This window comes from Sciurus vulgaris (genome assembly GCF_902686455.1).
Source record: "Sciurus vulgaris genome assembly, chromosome: 2".
Taxonomy (NCBI): Eukaryota; Metazoa; Chordata; class Mammalia; order Rodentia; family Sciuridae; genus Sciurus; species Sciurus vulgaris.
The window spans coordinates 28,891,872-28,913,977 of NC_136462.1; the positions used below are offsets into that span (position 1 = coordinate 28,891,872).

At 45.8% G+C, this 22,106-nt stretch overlaps 1 long non-coding RNA gene across 2 annotated transcripts; it reads right to left on the bottom strand.

Annotated features, from left to right (window-relative positions):
- Positions 1 to 1,475: 1,475 nt before the first annotated feature.
- Positions 1,476 to 16,543, bottom strand: LOC306655048. Of its 2 annotated transcripts, XR_013762169.1 has the most exons (5): positions 16,474 to 16,543; positions 15,596 to 15,687; positions 11,673 to 11,940; positions 11,274 to 11,346; positions 1,476 to 2,019 (listed from the first exon to the last, which is right to left on the bottom strand). It is a non-coding gene; the product is annotated as an uncharacterized lncRNA (long non-coding RNA). The 2 variants fall into 2 exon arrangements; XR_013762168.1 differs by lacking the exon at positions 11,673 to 11,940.
- Between the last annotated feature and the right edge of the window lie 5,563 nt (positions 16,544 to 22,106).

Below are 22,106 nucleotides of genomic sequence, written 5' to 3' on the forward strand. Positions count from 1 at the left end.
CAAGGACAGAGCTAGGCCAGCAACGCAGGCTGAATAAATTACTCTGCCCCTGAATTACACAGCCAGGAGGGCAGGGGCTTTGTCGCTCTGTGTTGCCCACTGCTGTTGGGCACGGCTTCATATCCGGGAGCTCTTTAGTACATCTTTGTCACATGCTTGTTCATTGAGCAAAAAGCAGGCTGACTTTGAGGGAGAGGAAGTTTATTTTAAATGAATGGTCAATGGAGGGTCAGGCCAGGGAAAGAAATTTTCAATTTTAAATAGTTAAAATTGGAAAGCAAGTGGAAAAAGGGATTCTATTGCCTGGCAGGTCAGTGCTGGAACTTTCCAGGACTGTAAACATTCACTCCTAGAAATCTCATTCCAGGCCACTGTCTGCCCCCAAAGTTTTCAATACATTATATTATAGGGGATGGCTATTGGCTCTTGGTGTGTGACACTGTGCAGTTTCCTCTGCTCATCTCAAAAGGCCCAGCCTAGGAAAGGAGAATGTCATTGACTGAGAGCTGGACACTGAACTTCAGATCTTCTTGGGACAACTTCTGGTCAGGTCAAAGCCCTCCCTCCCTCTGAACCTAAAGGAGTAGATGGTAGCAGCAAGAGGGGTGAAGCGGCTGGGCACATTGATGCACACCTGTAATCCCAGAGACTCAGGAGTCTGAGGCAGGAGGATCACAAGTTCGAGGCCAGCCTGGGCAACTTAAGGAGACACTGTCTCAAAATAAAAAATAAGGACTGGTGATATAGCTCAGGGCAAGAATGTCTCTGAGTTCAATCTCTGAGAGAGAGAAAAAGAGAGAGAGAGAGAGAGAGAGGAGGGAAGAAAAAGAATGAGGGGGGAGGAGGAGGAGACGAAAGGAGGAAGAGGAGGAAGAAAAGGCTGAAACCCCATGCCCCCTCCATACTCCAACATCAGCTCTTCTGTGGATGACTCTCCCCTGTTTGATTTGTGCTAATTTCTGAAAAGAAGGTTCTAGAAGTTGTGACTATCCCATACCTCCAAGGACTTTAACACCAAGGGAAGTGTGAAGCTGCTGGGATCAGATGGTGCCATTAACGGCAGCCAGGGTAGAACCTCCCTGCATGACTGACCTTGTGAATTTCACAGCCTCTTAACCTCGGGTTGGTCTGTCCTTAGGCTTCTTATGCCCAGGGAGATGGGGGCATGGGGCACCTCTGTCCTTTGCTCTCCTATTTCCCTACCTACTGAAATCGATTCTAGGGCCCAATGTGGACAAACTAGTGTGGGTTTTTAAGGATTCAATGAGATAATGCACGGGGAGAATTCAGCCTGGAGAACAGGCATGCATTTGACAAATATTTATTAGCATTTATTATGTGCCAAGTACTGTTCTAGGCACTGGGGATCCAGCGCCAAGCAAAATTAAATCCTGTTCATCCAGGCCTTCCATTCCTCTGAGGGAGTCAGAGCATGAGTAATATAACTCAGGTGCTATGAAAAATAAATAAAAAAATAAGAGTGAGGTGATAAGAGGCCACTACCATCTCAGCTACAGGGCCAGGTAAGCCCTCCCTGAAGGAATCTATACAACAAAGAGCCCCAGGACTGGCAGTAAGGAGCCACCTCCACGGAAGGGAGTTCACAGGGAGGTTTGGCTGGGCCCGAACACCACAGAAGAGAGGGAAGGAGGTGGTGGTAAGGTATGAATTTTCCAGAAGCCACTCCCTTCCTTCTTACCTGATGCCAAAGAGTTGCTTGTTGTCCTAAAGGGCTGTCGATTAAATATTATTTCCAGAGCCTCAACACAACAGCCCCCTTAAGTGGTCCATTTCTTAAGGGGTTCCTCTCCCAAAAGTCAGTGTCTTCCAGCTGGTGCCTCAGTTTCCCCAAGGGGGCCAGTATTCAGAAGCCTACAAACCAAACCATTCCATTAATCTGACATTAATCTGACACTTACTGGCGTGAGTCCTTGAGCGGGAAAATTCTTTAACCTCTGTCAGCCTCAGTTTTCTCCCCTCCAACATGAAGATTAGTAATGGCGCCGACCTTGGCAGTGGCTGTGGGGTAATAAAATGGGATTATCAGGAGAGCAGTCAGCGTGGTGCATAGCACACAGAAATATTTGCAACAGACCCCAGGTCACATCCTTTATCTCTCTGTATACTAGATTCTTGACCTTTAAACCCCTCTGGTGCCAAGATGGCTGTAGCGTTGAGACTTTCCAGCCCCTGCCCGAGGATCCAAAGATCATCAATAGTACATTTCTATACCAGAGAAATAGGAAAACATTATTGGAGAACCCAATGGAGACCACCCCCACTCCTAGAAAAGCCCAGATTCTTGGGAATCACTGCTATTGTTGCCACCTAAGTTCTATTCATGCCATTTTCAAGAAAATTTCCTGATCTGCCCTGGGAACATACTCCCCCAGTCCCAAAGTTTCAGATGGAGACCTCTTCCAATTCCAGGGTAGAGTCTGTGACCTGGAGCTCAACCACCAACACATCCCACTTTCTTCCCACAGCAATTTGTTCAAGGACGGGTTCATAGCCCCAAATGAACCAAGAGAGTCAGGCCCGGATTTCCATCCGGGGGGAAGAGATGCTCACTTTACTGCTGAACAGGACTTCAGAAGATGTGAATTAGTCATTACAGTTTTTCTCCTCTTTAAAATCAGCATACCTCTTCTAGCCTACAAATTTGAACTAAGGAGTCAAAGCTCAGAGACAAAGGATCATGTGACATACGTGAAAGCTTTTCATACATGGAAAAGTTCTGTGCAAATGGTCAATTATTTCTAGAACTCCTACATTCAAGCTACAAAACAGGACTAAGCTCTCTGTGTACTAAGTCTCTTACTCTGCATCATTTGCTTTCTAGGCATTACTGAATATTATTGAATTCAACACTACCAATTGTCCTTTGAGGTAGGAATTATTTCATTTCCATTTTACAGATGAAGAAACTGAGACTTAGTAAGGCTAGGTATACCTACACATACAGCTTGCTACATACTCACATGACCAGAGAACTGCCAAGTATAACTTGTGCGATCTCTTGGCCCTCAGCAGATTCTGTGTACAAGATGAGGTCACACTAGGAGTCGTACCCAAATTTAGCTGAGTCGTGCAATTATTTGGGTGTAGGCTCCTTTCTACTCACAAACACCTCATGCTACCCCTCCTTTGTCCTTCTCTCTCCCCTATCTCCAGTCCCAGGCACCTGTTTACAAAACCAACTCCTGCCATTCCCCACAGCCTAGTGCAAATCACTCAGAGGAATACCTGGGCGTCTCCACCCAACAAGTTCCCTTTCCAGTAAGAATGAAGCAAGATGGCCCCGCTATGACTAAGCGCCAGCCAGCCAGTCACAGAGCCAGCAGCTTTCCACGTTGTAGGGCTGGCTGGCTTCCCTTCTTAGCTCCACGCTACTTCATGCTCACACCAGGCATGACCTTTCCTCTAGATTCGCCTTGGTCCTTGGAGAAGTGAGGTCCTTCTGCACTTTCTTCAAAGGATGAAGTACAACCTCTTTGAGTACAGCAGGTCTGCCTCCTTCTGTGCTCTTCTTTTACTGTGGCTTGTGGGTCTCCATAAGCTTCTCATCCCACCCTCCAGACACCATCCCTAGCTCCTCCTCCTCCTGCCATCTCCTAACTCTGGAAAGTCAGAGAGTAGGCCTGGCCCCCACGCCATTTTCCCTTCACAATCTCTTCCTCAAGTAAGCCAACCCCTCATGACTTCAGTAACCACTTCTGTGAAGACAGACCTAACCAAATCCCAGGCCCAACCTCTTTACAACTGTCCACTTGGAATGCTGTCACCCCTTCAAGCTTAGAAGTGTCCCAAATCCTCCCTGACAATCAGCTCTCTCTCCCAACTCCCCTATGTCTGTCAGCACATCTGTTGGTTTTCACCCTGAGGAAAGCAAACTGTGGCCAGGCCTCTGCCCTCACTGGTAATGCTGAGCTCCACCCTCCCTTCCGAGGCTGAAATGAATTGTCCTGTAATAGGGTGGCTAATGGTGACCCTGTGACAACCTCAAATCTTAACACCTACAAGTTTATTTCTCACTCCTGCCACAGACCAGTAAGAAACTGAAGGTGAGGAACTCTGTTCCACATAGTCATTCGGGGACCCAAGCCCCTTCAAGCTAGTGGCTCTGTCACCTCATAAGGCCTGGGGTCCTCCACTGCATCTCAGCATCCAGTCAGCAGATGAAAGACAAGAGAAGTGTGACCAATCTCAGGGGATATCTTGGGGTCTGGCCTAAATTGGCATTTCCCCTAACATTCCATGGATTTGAACTCAGTCACATTGTTTCCATCTAACTGCAAGAGAGGGTAAAAAAAATGTGGACTAGCTCCAAGCCCTGGAGGAAAAAAATGTCAGGGGGGTTGATGAATACATAGCAATGACCTAAAAAGAGCTGTCAACCTGGGTACTCAGCCCAGGGGTGCCTACACCCTCAAGAAGCACCCTAAGAAATCTCAGTCTTCTCTCCTCCAAGAAGCTCAAACTCAACTGCTTAAATACCCCTGTATATCAGCTTAACGACATTGACCCCACATGACTACTACAACGAACACTCAGTTAATAACATAGTTGTGCCAGTTACTTTGTACCAGAGGTACAAAGGCGCTTTTTTATAAAAATGGCCCCTGCCCTCTGGAAGATCTCATCTTGTAAGACCTCATTCAAACCTGAGGAAAACATTTACTACATTATTATTTCACCCTTTATTTTTAATTTTTTGTCTTTTATTTTTGGTACTGGAAATTGAGCCCAGGGGCACTGAACCACTGAGCCACATCCCCAAGCCCTTTTAATTTTTTATTTTAAGACAGTCTCACTAAGTTGCTTTGGGCCTCACTAAATTGCTGAGGCTGGCTTTGAACTTGCAATCCTCCTGCCTCAGCCTCCAGAGGCACTGGGATTACAGGCATGTGCCACCACGCCAGGCTATTCACCTTTTAAAAGTCCTTTCCTTTGTCAAATATACAGGAAGGTGCCTAAAAAAACATAAGAGCCTAATACATATCTCAAACACTTGTTATTGGGGGACAGATAGTATCATCTGTGCTCCCCAACATGAATCATCACGCATCTTCCTTCATCGGTTAGCTCCTAGAATCATTCTCTAGTCATTGTCCTCCAAGAATGACGTCTGAGGACGTCTGGCATCTCCATATTTTGAATTTTTGCTCCAGTTGCATAGCAGAGTAACTGTCTACGGATCTGCTCTAGCTCCAGAGTCAGCTACTAAGAGGCCCAGACAGTAGGCACATTCTTGTCTCCAGAACAATCCAGGTGTTCACTGATGAGGCCTTGGAATGTATAATGGAGGTCCTGACTTCCTTGATCTCCAACCAGGTACCATGAATGAAGAAGTGGGTGGAGTCTGCTGTCCCTGGGCAGCATCGGCACACCTGGGTGGAAGCGCATCAGGAGGTTTTGACTGTCCAGCATTTAGCTCCCCCGATTATTTGGGGGCAGTCCCCTATTGGGCAACTTCAACCACGACCAGGAATGGAAATGAGGAGATGCTCTTTCTGCCTTCCTCCATGCTGACCAGGCCTGGGCATGTGACCTAGGCTTAGATGTCCTACCAGGATTTGAGTCTAAAACGAGTGACTAAGGCATAATAATAATGCAGAAGCATTTGAGGAAGCAGTAATTGGTGATCTGGTGATAGTGGTGACCATACTTTGGAGGTCTAGAGCAGTGTGGCAGCAGTTTGGGGTCAGGCAGACTCATCTACAAAAGCCCTTGTGCCTGGCCATTTTCCAAGCCTGCTTCTCTAACCCTTTAGCAATTCTATGAGCCCCGATAGCCTTCCAGTAATTTCTCTTTCTTCCCTAATAATCTTTGTCTCCTGGCAGAGTCCTGAATAATGTGAGGCTGAGAGGCCTCAGAATTGAGATCGTGTGGAACGGGCTCACAGAGGGACCAAAGCAGTCTTTATGCCAACCTGCCTGCACGCTGGTCTAAACAAATCCAGTCAACTCCCATCCAAGCAGGGTCCTGAGAGGTCATCTCCAGTCATCATGAGAGCTGACAAGAGGCTGGCTGCTGTCAGAGGTCGGGAGATGGGTTGCAGAGGATGACGTTCCTCAGAGAGATACTGAAAGCAATCTCAACACAACCCAGACAGAATTTCAGAGGATGCCGTGGCTCTTCAGGAGCAGAATCACTGTGACTCTCCGGTGTCCTAAGAGTCTTCTTAAGTACAGAGGACCCATCTGGGGAAATTTTGGAACTCCTTTCTACTCCCAAACAATGTACAGAAACCCAACTTGGACCCCTTGATGCAATCTGATGATGTAGATTTGGAGTTCAGGCTTTACAACACACAGAAACCCGCCTGGCAAGGGTAAGAACGTGTCCAGAGTTCTAAATCAAACTGTCCTTGTCTCATTCCCCTCTGAACATCTACCTGATTTGGAATATTGTGCTGCTATGGTTTGGATATGGTTTGAATGTGTCCCCCAAAGGTTCACGTGTTGGGGTTTGTCCTCAGTGTGGCAGTGTGGAGGTGGTAGAACTAAGAGGGGCCTAGTGGCAGGTGGCTAGGTCCTTGGGGGCACTAACCTTAGACAGGATTAATACTGGTCTTGTGGAGTGAATTCTCAAGAGAGCAAGTGGCTATCAAAAGAGAAAGACTGGCCCCTCCCCTTCTGGCTTCCTGTCTCACTAGTAATTGCTCCCCCATATTCTCTCACCACGAAGCCATCTGCCTTGGTGCCCTCACAGAAGGCCAATTTGATGGTGCTATCCCATCTTGGACCTTCAGTCACTGAAACTATGAGCTAAATAAACCCATTTTCTGTATTAAATACCACCCTCACCTAATTTGTTATAACAACTGAAAACAAACTAATAAGTTTCTTCATTGCCTATTCAATTCAATGTAAGTATTGGTTTAGCATCTGCTGTGTACTAGGTTCTGGACACCATAATGAACAAGCTGTGCCCTTTCCCTCGAGGGACTTGTCACCTTTTCCTAGGAAGAGGGAGAGAGTTACTAAGCAAGAAAACTAAGGAGTCCAAATCTTTTAACCAGAGGAAATTAGACTTCATTGTTTCTCCCTAACCAGCATCCATTCCCCCTTATTCTGGAAAAAATGCCTAAGGTATATCTTATTTGGATTCACCCAGCAGACCCTGAGACACAGATTGAAGTGCAAATGGTTTATTTGGGAGATAATCCAGGAAACAGTACTAGAGAAGTAGAAAAGTGAACCAGGGAAGGAAGGAAGTCAATAAAAACTGATTTTATCACTCAGGTGATGATTCTGAGCAATTAGAACTTAATCCCACTGGGAAACTCTGAGAAACACTGTAGAACATGAGCCTCAGAATTATCCCCCACAAGAGAGCTAGGTATTTATGTACCAACTCCATCAGCCATTGGTTGACAACTGCTCCCAGGACATGTTAACTCTCCAGCACTCTGGCCTTTCTTGAAGGTATTCAGAATAGGCTCTGATAGAGAAAATGCCCTGAGACAAAGAGATGCAGGTGTTAACATAACGGTTGTTATGTGTTAACACTGGTTCAGTGTTAAGGGTCAAGGGGATAAGGATGAGGCACGACCTTAGACCATTTTCTGCTATTTTAACAGAACACTTGAGATTGGATAATTTGTAAACAATAGAATTTTCTTTGGCTCGTGGTTCTGGAGGCTGAGACCAAGAACACGGTACCAGCATCTGAAAAGAGCCTCCATCCTGCATAACAACATGGTGGAAGGGCAGATGAGCATGCATAAGACCTAGAAAATCAGGCAACCTCATTCCTTTTATCAGAAATCATTCCCACATTAACCCATTCTCAAGATAACAACAGTAATCCATTCATGAGGGCAGAACCCTCATGACCTAATCACTCTTAAAAGTCCTACTTAGTACTATTGCAATGACAACTAAATTTCAACATGAGTTTTGGAGAGGACATTCAAACCATAGGAGGCATGGACAGTATCTGCTACGGCTACTGTATTAGTCTAGTTTTCATTACTATAACAGACTACCTGAGGCAGGCTACTTTATAAGGAAAAGATATGTTTGGGCTCATAGTTCTGGAGGTACAAGGTCTAGAGGCCTCATCTGGTGATGACCTCATTGTCAGCAGCTGTCTTGAGGCAGCACAGAGCATTACATGGCAAAAGACAGGGAAGGCACATGTGTGTTTATTTCTATGATCTCTTTCCCTCTCCTTATAAAGCCATCAGGATTCAAGCATGGAGGTTGCACCTTGATGTCTGTCTCATCACTTCCCAAAGGCCCTACCTCTAAGCACCATGGTGGGATTAAGTTTCTATGCTTCTTAACTCTTAAAACTGGGGGGATTAAGCTCCTGCATGTGTTGGAGTGGGGGCCACCCCTTAGCAGTCACCATCCTTCATGTGGTCAGACAGAGCTGAGCTTGCCCAGTGGGGCCATATCCCAGACCGGTCAGTGAGAAACCCAACATTCTCCTCTCCTGGCCATGGTTGTAGCTCTAGCAGAGTAAGGGGACAGTTTCTCGTGTCTCAGGCTGAGCCAATCAACCAGCCCCAGTCCTGAGAATTCTGTGAATTCTGCTGGGAATATTTGGCAAGCACTCGCTTCACTGAGAAGAGGTAAGCCTGGAGTTGCCAGGAACCACCACGTGGAGAAAGCTTGCTGGAAGATGAAGCCAGTGCAGATAAATCAGAGCTACGAGATGAAGAGAAACGGAATCCTGATGATATCTGTGGAGCACCTGGATCTAGCTATGTATCAGACTTGGGGCCTTGGGCTTTTTAATTAGATCAAATGATACATTCCCTTTATCTTAAGTTAATTCGAGTTGGATCTATCTATCACCTGAAGCTAAAACAGTCTTGACTAATCCATGGAGCAATCGGGCTTCTCTAAAATATGGTCCTGATTCAAGCTTCTGTCATTTTCACCTACAGTGCTTCTATTCTAACCCAGTTCTACTTTCAGACTCATAACTGCCCCCGATCTTGTTTATGCACACACCTTCCACCCACGCCAGGCATGGCTCACCACATTCCCACCCTCTGGGACTCCTGCTTCCTCTTCACTGAATCCAGTCCACTGTTTAAGACCCAACTCTGGCCCTGCTGCATCAAAAGGCCATCCCAACTATCCCAATCCAAAGCTGTCCTCTGAGCTCCATGACCATGCACGTCCACACATTCACTTGGTGCTAACCAAGCTTAGTGCTCTTCCCATTGATAGAAGAGGTAGGTATTCCTGGCTCCCTTTCAGGACTGGAAGCCATGTGCAGAACTGTCTGCACCTTGCACCGTGCTTACAATGGACTCACACTGTAGAAGGCAAAGTAATATTCTGGTTGACTCAAATCCCTTTTCAGAAGAATCTTCATAATCAATAGATGGTGATCACCCTTTTGGTTGGTCGAGTGAAGAACCTAGAACACAGCATTTCTTACTTCTCCATTTTGCCTAAGACTGAGATTCATGCTGTTGAGGGAAAGGAGCATGGGGTTACATGTAATAACAACAGAAACTTGAATCGGGACCACATTTTGGAGAAGCTTGATTACTTCATGGATGAGTCAGGACTATTTTAGTTTCAGGTGATAGACATACCCAATTTAAATGAAGGTAAAATTCGAGATTGGTGCCAGGGAATCCATCACTGAATTCGCCCTGTGGGGGCGCTCTCTGAAGACTACTTTTTCCTGAGGTTCACAGACCCTTGTAGGTTTCCCAAAAGACTTCACATAATCCCTCCACATGTTAAGGTTTTTCACATTGAATCATTTTGTATGTCTGTAATCATTCCTCACCTTCTCTTGCTGCTGGGTATAGACAGGTGACAGGTTTCGCCACTTAGATGTACCCACACGAGACGGCTATGGAAGTAAGCTACGTGAGGAAACAAGAGGGGTTCGGACGTGTCTTTTGTGGGCCTGCATGGTGGCAGGTGCAGCAGATTTCTGGAATTAGAGGTGACACAGTGACAGCCCCCTGACCGTAGCAGAGGCAATCGTGGTTCACGGCAGGTAGTTAGAGCCGCTCACTTCCAATCCCATCCTACAGTGTGGCTCCAAGAGCTGGTCACAGAAGTTCAGCCTGGAGCCTGTTTCTCCAGTCCTTCTGAATATTCTGCACTCTTCCCAATACCCCCAAATAAATCCCTTCCTGCTTAAACCAGCTAGAGTGAACTCTGTTGTCTCCAAGTGTGCACTTTAAGCAAAGCAACTGATGTGCGCTCCTTGGTTGAGTGGCTTTCTCATGTCCTCAGGTATGAGTTGCAATGATGTGACCTCACCTGGCTCATGGCTGGTTTCAGTTCCTCCATGGGTCAAAATCCCTGGGGCCTTTGGGCTTATCTGCTATTGCATTCTTCAGGAGAAGGGAAGGGTCGAGTAGCAAGACCAGATGGCCCTGGAAAATCCTCCTGGGCTCCTGGGATTCTGGAGATTTTCCCTGTTAGAGTGGGGATTCACCCAGTCACCCCTGAGGTGACTTTTACTTGACTGGAAGATTTCACTGAATAAATGTCAAATTATCCTGTGTCTCCTAAAGATATGCATGGCACTAGGATTTCAAGATTTTAAAAAGTACCCAACTCTTTCTCCCAGTGTGAGGCTGCCTCAGACTCTACAGACCAAGTTCCCCTCCTCAGGTTCCTCTTGTTAGCTTCTGACTCAGCAAATTTTCCCCTTCTCTTGGCCTCTCAAAGTCCTCCCCCAGTTCCCCCACCCCTGCTGCTGCATTGACGCCTCAGTCACGTTTTTCGCTGGGGCGCCTGGTCACTTCCCAATAAAATTTGGCCATGTGTCTGGGGTCCAGGGATCCAGAGCTGGTGTTCGGACTGGGACTCATTTTCATAAATGCCTTTCTCTTCTGCCTGAATTCTAAGGAAACCCTTCTTCTCTCTGCTTCCCAGTCTCTGCTCCAGCTGGCTCCAGCTTGGGCCAAGGAATTCCCCAATCAGCAAATTGGGATGCTCATCCAAACTTTATGGCCTCCTTCAGGAATGCCATGGGGAACAGAGATAATGGAGCCATGAGATTCCCTGATCTAGTGTGGAAGCATGTGCATTCCCAGTTTTTCTCCCTGTGGTCACCAGAGATGTTCCACAGAAAGTCTCCCGAACAACCCTCCCTGTCATTCATTTGCCAAACATTTGCTGCCTACAGAAATTGTCCTGGCCTGAAACCCTGTCAGGGAGCAGGTTCAGGATGGCTTGCCAGGGCCTATCATACATAGGCTTTTGTGGACAAGTCCTTGCCAACAGCATAAGGGGAAACAAGGTCCCAGGAGGCCCCCAACTGTCTGATCACCTGACCTTCTTGGCTCCATTACAAGGACGTCCTGTTCCTCTTGGAGTGATGGTCCTATTGAGGAAGCGACCGTCATATCTGGAACAGGAAGAGAAAAAAAAAAAGCTATTTCAAATCCTGAAGTAATCATTCAGGACTTGAAAAGGTTAGCAGCCTTATCAGGAACTGTCTGGACAGTGAATAAAGACCAATCCCAAGGGTGGGCAACTGGAAGCATGTGTCACTAAGCAAAGAAGGATAGGCTAGAAGGATAAAGGGGGTAGGGGCTTCCATGTAAATCTTTGAGGCGAAACATTTCTGGCCAGCCATGAAGTAACCACACGGAGAGTCAATCAATATATATGACCCCTGAGCCAAGATGCAGAGGCTTCTCCACACTCCCAAGGGATCACTGTCACACTCACAGCAAGCTCAGGTCCTTTCGTAGGTTAGGTCTGGAATGTCCCCCGAAGGCCCTGTGTTAGAGGCTTGGGCCCAGCCCAAGGTACTATTGGGAGGTCTTCCGGTCATTCAGGGTGTCCTTGAAGGGAAGAGTGGGACTCCAGACCCTTTGTCCTCCTCTCTTTTATACCCTGGTCAGGAGGTAAGTGGCTTTGCTCTGCCACATGCTTCCCACCACGATGCACTTCCCTACCACAAGGCCAAAATGAGCACGCACCGAAACCTCCAAAACTGTGAGACAAAATAAAACATTTCTCTTTTGAAGTTTATTTATCTCGGGTATTTGTCACAGTGATGGAAAACTAACACATGTAAGTTTCAAAAGTATATTGAGCAACAAGAGTACCCAAAGGCTATGAAGGTCTCTCCTTGACTGGTTAGCTTTCCCCGAGGGTGATGAGAGATTTAATGAGCCTCATTTGTACATTTTCTTCAGGAATTCTGGGACTCAGACCCAAACTTATTTCCACAGCATTAGGGTACACTGAGGGAAGAACAAGTTATATTCAGAAAGCTCATGGACACACACATGAGCATGGCTCATTTCCATGGTGGCTTGGCCACCACGCTTCAGGAAATAAGAGAAAGGAGGAAGGCCCTATCTCGGGAAGATCACCTGTGTTTTCAGGGCTGTGCGGATTTCCTGAGCCTGTCTGGCACATTAGAGGTGTTTAATACAGACTTATTGCGTGAATGGTTCACTTTATGTTGAGAATTTTAATGTCATTCTGCATTCTCATTTTTCTGAAGAAAATGTATCCATGTATCCTTTGGAGTCTTGGGGTCACAGAAAGATCCTGACTTAACATAATGATCTCTAGTTCCATCCATTTTCCTGCAAATGACATAATTTCATTTTTCTACATGATAAATTTTAAAAGAGAGACAATAGAAGGCAGAGGGTGATGTGTCTTACCATAAGCCTGGAGAGCTCTACATTTATCTCTAGGAAATCCCAGCCCCATCCAGTGGTCTCTCCATCATTATGCAAAATCAGAGAAAAATAATGCTGCTTCCAGAAATTCCAAGGCAATGCTGCATTAGGCATTTAAGTTGAAGATGGCAGAGATTTGCATGATTGCAAGGACTTTGCATTCTGCATCCATGAGACATTGCTAATCTGTACCACTTGCCCTCCGAGTCTTTTTCAACTTGCACTCCATAAACCACTACCAAACAACTACAGTCCACATCTGCAAAAAAACTCAACTAATCATCCCTGCTGTAGTCCATTTGTATCCCAAATTAATCTGTAAATCCTTACTACTCTTTGTAATATTGGTAAGCATTGAAATTACAGAACTACAGATCTGAAAGGGAACTTAGAAATCATCTAAGTTCATCAAAATATGAGATGAGCCTGAGGCATCTTGCATTGCATAAGTCCAGAGAGGTTAAGCAATTTGCCCAAGGGCAGAGTGTTAGCTAAGGCTAACAGCTCTTTACATCTGTGTAGTGCTGCAGGGATAGCAAGACTTTCACCTAAAGCATCTCCAATGATCCTTCCTTCATTTATTCAGTAAATATTTGTTGAATTCCTGTGATGTTCCATGTACTATGCTTGAGATTAGGAAATCAGAAGTTGAAAGAGAAAGAAAGAGCAAAGAAAAGTTTCGATTCCCTCCTTAGATTAAGTAGAACCTCAAAATAACTCCATGACCTGAGCAGGGCAAAAGGTAGTATCCTCAGACTTTTTAGGGACTCAGTGGGTGACAATTAGGAGAAATTAATATGATACCCCTTAAGTATGGTAGCTCTGGAATTCACAACATCTCTCAAGTCTCCAATTTTGGATGAGGTTACTATTGCTGTGACATGTGGGGACCAAATTTCCAGACCCATTAGGCATTTCTGAACCAGCTCTCTACCCATTTGGAGACACTCAGGGTATGAGGGTAGCTTCCTGATTCTCTCTCTCTCTATTTAGGGAATGTTGGTAAAATCTCCCAACTTACTGAAATTATTCCAAAGGCCTTTTCTCTGGAGGCCCATGACCCCCTATTTCAAGAGCCCACATATTGTGGTGGGAAGAACACAGATATGGAAGCACTGAGTACTGGATCATGTCCCCACTGACCAGTTGGCTCATCTTGGTCAAGTTATATCACCTGTGTAGGTCTCAGTTTCCCCATCTGTAAAGGAGGTGTGTTGAGCCATGAGATCTTTAAGCTTCCTTTTCAGTGACATATTATGATTCTCTCTGATCAAAAGAGAACCTTGCTGTTAATCCATACTTTACCTTCTCCTTTGACCCGATATTCTACATAACAGCCGGTTCTGCATTCCAGACCCCCAAGAAAACAGTAGCTCTGGAATGGCAAAGCTTAATATCCCAAGTTCTCATCATAGATCCAGCTGACCGTGTTCTCCAAGGCAACTCATTCAGCCTCCACATGTCATGGTTGCATCTTCCCTCCCACGCAATAATATGATCAGGGGGAAGCCGGAAACTAAAACGCTTTGAAAATATTAAGATGTACTATCAAGCTGGGAACAGTGGTGCACACCTGTAATCCCAACAACCCAGGAGTCTGAAGCAGGAGGATCTCAAGTTCAAGGCCAGCCTCAGCAACTTAACAAAACCCTCAACATCCTAGGGGGAACCTGTCTCAAAATACAACAATAAAAAAAAGGGCCGGAGGATGTAACTCAGTGATAAAGCACCCCTGGTTCAATTCTCAGTACCAAAATAAAAAAATAAATAAATAAGATGTGCTCTCAAGAAGGGGAAAAATGAAGAAATGAAGTTGCCCTAAGTAGTTTGGAGAAAGGATGTTTGGATTGGAATCTGTAAGGCTGAAGACAAAGGAGCTTGGCAAAAATACTGAACTCTGGTTGATAAATTAGTTTCTCACAGAGGGTGGAGGAAAAATTCTGAAACTACTCTAAAAGTACACCAGAGTTGAACAAATGAGGAAATAAATTGTAGAGGGAGCCAGTTTTCTCACTCTCAGAGAAAGAAGTGACAGTGAAGAAAGGTAGCAGGCCAAAATGAAGGGGAGTTTTTCTAGAGTCAGAGATATCAATAGGAACTCATTTTTATTCAAGATATAAACAAATAAATACAGACATGCACATACACATGAGTTAGTACACACAGACCTATTTCCTATCTCTGTCCACCAGCAGGGCCTGGAAGCAATGACGCTGCAGTAGCAATGAGCACACCAGCACTCAGAAACCTGGTTTCTCAATACCACTCTCCAATGAAAAGAATCAGGGCTCTTTGGAGAAAGAACTAATTCTAGGATGGAAGCAAGGAGAATACAAGGTGAACCAAGAGCACCAGAGAATCTTGCGGGGCCAGAAAGTCAGCAAATGGTGATGGGGGTGAGGGAGAAATGAGGGTATGCCAAAAGAACACAGAAGCCAACCTGACAGAGTTGCCAAGATCAAGACAATTAGGGCACCAAAATAATAAAAGTATTAGATTATAGCCCAGAGAACAAGAGACCATAAGATCAAACTGCTGTAAATAAATAATTGAATAAAAATAAATAAATTACAGAATAAAACCAAAAAAAATTAGAGAAGAGAAAATTTTTCTTTAAAGATAAAACCAAATCACACATGTAGAGTCTCCCTTCTCCAGGAAGTACAACTTCATTTTCCTACCTTTGGTCTGTACTTAGCCACTCACTTCCATTAAGAATAGAAAGGGAAAAACAGTAGCTTCACACTGGAGAAACTTGGCAAAACCCCCTTCACCTTATGATCCAAGTTAACTTCACCGTTGATAAGTCAGGTTGATATCACGCACCTCCTGATCTGGCGCAAAGAGAAACAGATTTCACCTCTGCACTATGCTTCTCCAAAATCCAAAACCATGGTCTGATCATGAGAAAACCTCAGACAAACCCAAACTGAGGGACATTCAATACAATACCTCGAAGTGTCATGGTCATGAAAAATAAGAAACTTTTCACAGATCAGAGGAGATGTGGCAAATAAATGCAATGTGCTAATCTGGATTTGAACCTGGAACAGAAAAGGAGTATTAGTAAAAAATTAAAAAAACAAAATTGTAGATATACTTCATTATATATAATATATCAAAGTGCATTCTACTGTCATGTACAACTAATTAAAACAAATTTTAAAAAAGAAAAAAACCCTGAGAAATCCAAGTGTAGTCAATGGTAATAAATAGTATTGTACTGTGCTAGCCAACTTTCCATCACTGTAATAAATACCTGAGACAATGAACTTGTGAAAAGAAAACGTTCTAGAGGTTCCAGTTTAATGGCTCAATTCCCTTGCTTTTGGGTCTGTGGGAGGCAGCACACCATGGCAGAGGACTTTGTGGAAGAAGCTGTTCACTTCAGAGTCAGGAAGAGGAAAGGGTCCCACAATCCCCTTCCAGGGCAAGCCCCCAGTGACCTAAAGAGCTTCCAGTAGACCCAACCCACCTCTTCTAGGTTCCACCAACTCCCAGGGGCACCACCAACTGGAGACCAAGCTTTACACATGGGCCTCTGGGGAGCATTCCAGATCCAAACTATAGCATGCACCAATAATAATATCTTAGGAAAATAACCCAGATAAATGTAATCTGCAGGAAAGGCAAAGCTAGGATTCTAAACCACTAATTACAGGGTGTTGTCACAGTGGCCAGGGACCAGATATAACACTGTTTGAAACACATTTTAAAAAGGCCAGGGCAGAGGCAGAGAAGGCTGGGTGAGAGCTGGTGGGAGTGGGGACAGGGGCGAGGCTATGAGCAGAGAGGCCTGGTGGTTTCTCTGTTGCATGCTGGGTTCTTACCTCTGGGCGAAGGCATTCTATGGGAAGCTGTTTCTCTGAAATGGGGCCTGTTTCATGATCAGAATCTATTGTCAGGGAGAAAGAAAGTTTCTTCTCCCAGAAGAATACCAGGCAGGGGGTGGTGCCAAACGATCACAGGACCCTCATTTTCAGCAACAGTGATGGCTTTGTGTGAAGGGGGCAAGATGCCAGGGCAACTGTCAGGGAAACTGCCGGCAGCCCAGCAGTGCAAGGCCCAAGCGTTCGGGGAATTTGAGACTTAGGCCAGTGGAAGAAAGAGAACGTCACCATGAGATCTCCACCATCTTGGGGTGGGGGGCGGGGGTTATCATCAGGGAAACAATGAAGAAACACTGTCCTTCCTGCTTCACGGATACCACCACAGCAGCACTGGTGGCACAAAAGCAAAGCCCTCCAGAGGGGACAACTTTGAAAGTTGAGTATAACTCTCCAAGTTAGCCATCTTTTCAGAGAGACAGTTAACTCCTTTGTTTAGTAATTCAGTTTTGATCAAGATCTTTTTAAAACCTGTTACTCCCCCACCAATTAAACAAAGCTTTCTCCTTGGTGGTTGAAGGTCATAGGGAGCATCGGTTATGCTGTGTGCTGCAAAGTGAAACCAGAGACACAGAAGTGCATTCAGCATTTGAGACATTTTGCTGAATGGGTGGTGATGTCAGCAGAGGCCCTGAAATTTGCTTTCTTGAAAGAATTCTTGACATCAGCTGGTTGTTCCTTCAGAAAATTGCAGCACATGTTCCTCCTTCTTCACAAAGGCAAAATAGGACATTGACCCCAGAAGCTGCGTGACCTTAGCCAAGTGATGTCATCTCTTAACACCTATGATTTGTCATCTGTGAATTCGGAAATAATGTTTTTGTGTTTCTTTTCAGTAAACTCTCTTTTCTACACACACCCCACACCCCCAGTGCTGGGGATTGAATTCAGTGCCTCCTGCATGCTAGGCAAGTACTCTACAGCTGAGCTAAACCCCAGGGAATAATGCTTTCAAATTACACAATGTACGTTTAGAATCTGCATTAGAACAATGCTTGGAACAGTGTTCTGTGTATAAGAAATGCTCAGTGTGTTAACTGCCATCATTACTATTTGCAGATGAAGACCAGTCCCCGGATCTAATTAATTCAGTCTACCTGCCCCTTGCGGCAAGCTCACCAACACCAGTTCAAGGTCTAGGAAGCCACACCCCAGCTGTCCTCATTCCCTGGGTCTCCTGCGGCCACCATCAGTGCGTCCATTCTAATCAGTGCAGTTCACCTCCAGCCTGTGCTTTTTCTAATAAGAAAGAGATGCTCCCCACAGGTAAGATCCTCACTGGTCCTGGACTGGGGGCCTCTTGCAATTTATGCCGGAACATCCAGGAAGGAAACACTCTGCAAATACGTGCCCGGGCTTGGTCAAATGGTGAAGTAACTGCCGGCCTTGCAGAGGGGAACAGTGACTGCCTGCTGCAACCCTGCTCTCTGGGCACCTCCGCCCGGCGTTGGTAGTTGGAGGATGAGCTCTTGGCTGAGATGGAGCAGGAAGGCCCTGGGCAGGCCCTGGGACTTCACTGTAACTGGGGCCTTGAGCCGTTCTGGGCAACCACAGTGTCCGTTGCCAGGCCAGCGTCACCCCTTTCTCCTAAATCCCTAGAGGAAGGTAGTCTCTGGCCTTGGAGTTGTCCTTTCCTTTGGTGACATCCCCCAAGGTTTCCAGTTTCGAGGGAGTCAGTTGTCACCACCCCAGCCACAGTGCACCCTGCAAAGCTCCAGAAACTCTCCCCAAGGATCTACCAAAACTCAGGACCTTCTACTCCAACCCCACCTCCTCAGGTCACCCTCCCCACACCCTGTGCTGCTCCCCAACAGCCAAAAACAGGGAGGCCACTTTCCACCAGCAGCAGGGCACTGGGGGGCACTTTGCACGGACCCTGCAAGCCGGACACCAGCCTGGGCAGACCCTAGGTGGGGAGACTGCTGCCTCACAGCACCCTGCCCACAGGAGGGGCACCCTTCATCTCTGCCCCCTGCCTTGACCTTGCTTTGGGGGATGACATTCTGGAGACAGCATCCTGGCAGAGCTGGCAGAGGCTGCTCTCTGCACGCAGGCGGAGCAGACCCTCTTCAGCCTGGCAGAAAGAACCCTCTTCCTTACAAATGGAGTATGCTCATCTCATGCATATGTGCCTTCCCCTAGCCTCCCCTCACTGAGTAACTCACTGACGGGGTGAGCAGGAGCCAGGTGGCACCCCGCTGCTGGAAACCAGGCGCCCCTCCCACCTGGCGTGCTGTGAGTGTTCTGTGGTTATTTACTTTCTTTCTCAATATCTGCCCCTCTCTCTCCTCCCTCCACCTTCTCTGTTTCCTGCTCTATCCCTCCTTCTACTTTCTTTGGGATGAATGTTTCCTGCCTATCAGGGGCACCCAGGAGGGCTAAGGGTTCTCCCCACCTTCCAGCATCTCCTGGATGCATGCCCTGCCTCCACCCCACCCCTGCCTGTCCCTAAGGTCACCCTGTTTCTTTCTCCACTCCTGGTCACGCTGGCTTACCCAACATGGTTGGTGGAAGGCGTCAGATCTATACTGACCTGAACACAGAAGACTGCTTCCCAACGTGTCTTCAGGGTCACGAGATTTTTCTGGCTTTACCAAACACCTCCAAAGTTTTCAATATGCCATCTTATGAGCTAATGTTCATCTCATAGAGGATAACAGTGATATTACAACTATTAGAGAGGCATTCTTTGACAAATTTACCAATGAAATGACAAGATATAGTGAACTAAAATAATATGGGAGAGCAATAGGCAGATGGGGTGGGGTAGGGAAAGAATAACTTGGATGGAGGGTGGACATTTGTTGGGTCTAGGTAATTAGAACATGAAGATTCCTTAGCTGGGCACCGGGGCACATGCCTCTAATCCCAGTGGCTTGAGACAGGAGGATCTCAAGTTCAAAGCCAGCCTCAGCAACTTAGCAAGGCCCTAAACAACTCAGTGAGACCCTGTCTCGAAATAAAGTACAAAAAGGGCTGGGGATGTGATTTGGTGGTTAAGCACTCCTGGATTCCATCCCTGGTACAAAAAAAAAAAAAAAAAAAAAAAAATCTCTTACACTCTTGTACTTTCTCCACAATATAAAGTTAAAAAATAGTACTCAGGTCATCAAAAGAGGGAGAAGTGAAGTAATGTACAAGGGATGGCAGAATGTGCGTAATTACTGAACCTGGTGATGAACACATGGGTTTGTTGTGCTGCTTTCTCTATGTGTTTTTATATTTCAAAGCTACCATGATAAAAATAATATTTAAATTTTTAAAAGATGTCATCCTACCCTGAGCCCCTCAGCTGTGTAGGGCGATCTGGGTAAGTTATTGGACAGGTGTTTACTCAAAGGCCTCAAGTGCAGTGCTGCCTCTTCCCTCCAGTGAGCACGGAGATGCTCCAGAACAGGGCTTTCTTGCTGGCAATGCTGCTTTTATTCTCTCTGCCTTCGCACAAGCCATGTCCTCCATGTGGATCACCCTTTCCTGAGCCTCCTGCCAAGCTCTTTATCAGCTTTAGCCCCTCTTCTGCCAAGTTTTCTGTAAGCCTCCCAGGCTTTGTGGCCCCATTGAACCATGTACAGACCTCTATGTCATACCATTCACCTTGAATTCCAATTGTTTACATGCCTGGCCCCGCCCCACACTCGGCTTTCAGCTCCTCAGGATAACTTTTTACTCAACGTTCCATTATCATGACTTCAATTGCCACCTTATGTCATAATTCCCTAACCAACATCAGCAGCCTATCTCTCCCAAGCTCCAGAACCTTAAGTTCGCATGTCCCCTGAACTTCTACCACCAGGTATTCTACAAATCCCTGAAATTCAAATCCCTGAGTCCAAAATTGAACACATTGTCTTTCCCCTAATCACTCCTCCTGCTATACCTGGGCAGGTGAACTAGGCCTTCCTTTCAGTAGCTCAACTCATATATCTGAGCTCCGTCCTTCACTTCCCTTCTGGATTCCACATCATGCATAGTTCTTGAAGGCATCCATCTCTGTTCCTTGCAGCTCCTTCCTTGGTCAGGACACAACATCTCTCACCTAAAGCACTACAGGAGCTTCTTACCTGTTCTCTAATCTTGTCTTCTCCATCCTTTTTCCACCTGAAAACCTAATCTTCCTAAGATAATCTTGGTGAAATGCCAATATGATTCTATCCTGCTCTAAAAAAATTCTTTCATGTCTCCCTAAAGTCCAAATTCCTTAGCACTTAATATGGTTTCCAAGTCCCTTTATGACTCAGCTTATGGCATTCCCTATAATTTCTCTCTCCCATTTTAATCCTGTCCACCAATACCCAATACACACACAGTAAACACCAGCCATGCAAAAACTACTCCTGACTTCCCAGCATGCCTCATTCGCTTTGGCACAGTGGCAATCACCAAATAGTCCTTGTGCTTCTCAACATTCCCAGTCCTGTGGCAGTTAGGTGGAGCCCTGTGACTAGTTCTGGAGAGTTCTGTGATCAGCCCAAGGCGAAAGCCTCTCATCTCCAGTGCCTGCCCTGCCCCACTCTATCTCCATCCCTTCTCTCTCTTCTCCCCAGCCACATATTGAGGTGATGGTGTTTGGAGATGGAAGTACCCTGGATCACTGACACACATCACGGAGGACAGTTGTGCTGCCTCACATCAGACTGCATGAAAAAGAAATAAAGTTTTCTTGGGTTAATCTACTGAGAACATGTGACTCCCTTTTACCGTAGCACATGCACTTTCCTCTCCCTGGTATGGTTTTGCCTTCTACCTCTCTGCCCCCCATCCTCCCACCTGGACCAGTTCTATTTTTCTAGCAGGTTTAGATTAGTTGTCCCTCCTCCCTCCTAAACCCCAAATATTGGGCCTGGGGTTCTTAATAAGAACTTCCTTAGCACTCTATGAAATTTGTTTTAGCACTTTGTACCCTCTGTTGCAACTGGTCATTCATTTGCCTCTTATTTCCCACCAGGCCTGACAAGGCAGGGTCCAGGCCTTTTGCTCTCACAGATGTATCCCCAGCACTTGGCACAAGACTTGCGCACTTAGGGTTCAACAAATATTTGCTTAATGAACGGATAAACTTTGTATTCACAGGACCTACCCTCTAGCCTATTAAATATTTGCTAAAGAAATGAATGACTTTTCAACCCTCAACATCAAACAACGAGAATAACAAAATTTGCATTCTAAAAAGTAGCCCAAGGGGAAATACTGGGGAATGATATTGGCCAAATTATATTCTTATATTGTGTGCATGTGTGACTATGTAATGACAAATTCCACCATTATATACAACTGTAATGTACCAGCAAAAAATGTGGGAAAAGAAAAAAGTAGTAAGTCCGGCATGGTGGTGCACGCCTGAAATTCCAGCATCTCAGGAGGCTGAGGCAGGAGGATCATGAGTTCAAAACCAGCCTCAGCAACTTAGTGAGACCCTAAGCAACTAAGCAAGACCCTGTCTCTAAATAAAATACAAGAAAGGGCTGGAGATGTGGTTCAGTGGTTAAGACTCCCTGGGTTCAATCCCTGGTAAACAAAAGAAAAGAAAAGGAAAGGAAAAAAGTAGCCAATATTCATAAACATCCTTGAATTATGAA